Below are 995 nucleotides of genomic sequence, written 5' to 3'. Positions count from 1 at the left end.
GTTTCTATAAGTGTGAACACCCGACGAAAGGAGAGTCACCACAGAGCTGGCTGGCTGTTAAAGGTGACGATGATGTTCTGTGCTATTGCGTGATGTCTACTGTTTGTGGAGGTCAGCTTTAGCATTTCAATGCTTTCTGTATTCTATAATACCTGAAATTTACTTTTTGAAGTAAATTGTTGTTGATATGGCAGCAAATGTTTTACCTTAAAGTTGTTTCAAATCAGGAGGCAGCCTTCAACCACGAAGGGACTCGAACCCTCAATCTTCTGATCCGAAGTCAGACGCCTTATCCATTAGGCCACGTGGTCACATGCAAGCATCTGTCCCTGCAATGCAAGTCATGTGCATTATAATGTTACACACATGGTTTACTTTTGATGATGGTATACACGATTGCTTATGTCAACAGGCAGATAACAAATCTTTTGCTTATGTCACAACAGCTGTAGACGCATTCACTGGACCTTAGAATAATAATAAACACATAAGCTTAGCATTGTAAACAACACACTCAAACCATGTGAGCTAACTGGTCTGCTTTTGAGGTTTCTTTTAACAAAGTTTCTTTCAGAAGAAACTTGGATTGCTTTTGGATGTTAAGTTAGGTGCGATCCACTCCCAGCTCGATGTCACTGGAGAGAAAAAAGCTTATGCTATGTATATAACCTGTCATACTGCATCAATGTGCTTGTAGTTGGTGCACCTTGGAAATGAGTCTGGGACAAGAAAAGAGCAAGTAGGCCTTTTCAGTGGTAAGTGAAACTCGGGTAGGGAAGGAGAGAGGCAGCGAACACACACACGCCTTTTGGGGAATGAAATGGAGATGGAGTGACAGTAAGAAGCACCAAAGACAAACAAAATATATCCAAACCAGAGTGAGTGTGACAGAGCAGGAGGTCTAGCAGCTCTGAGTGCAGCAGGTGGACATGGTGTGGATATCTGAAAATACGAGTTAAGTTGATATTACATATATTAAAATGTCAAGTTTGTTT

At 41.2% G+C, this 995-nt stretch overlaps 1 protein-coding gene and 1 non-coding gene across 2 annotated transcripts in view; one reads left to right on the top strand and one right to left on the bottom strand.

Moving 5' to 3' along the window:
* LOC123979879 (Fc receptor-like protein 5) overlaps positions 1–995 on the top strand; it is an 8,920-nt gene that overhangs the window by 2,452 nt on the left and 5,473 nt on the right. The gene's annotated exons all lie outside the window — the stretch shown is intronic.
* trnar-ucg lies at positions 239–311 on the bottom strand. The gene has a single exon. It is a non-coding gene; the product is annotated as a tRNA-Arg (tRNA).

The sequence above is a fragment of the Micropterus dolomieu genome, linkage group LG12 (assembly GCF_021292245.1).
Source record: "Micropterus dolomieu isolate WLL.071019.BEF.003 ecotype Adirondacks linkage group LG12, ASM2129224v1, whole genome shotgun sequence".
Classification (NCBI taxonomy): Eukaryota; Metazoa; Chordata; class Actinopteri; order Centrarchiformes; family Centrarchidae; genus Micropterus; species Micropterus dolomieu.
The sequence above is the reverse complement of the archived record's forward strand: the minus strand, read 5'-3'. Positions and strand labels throughout refer to the sequence as shown.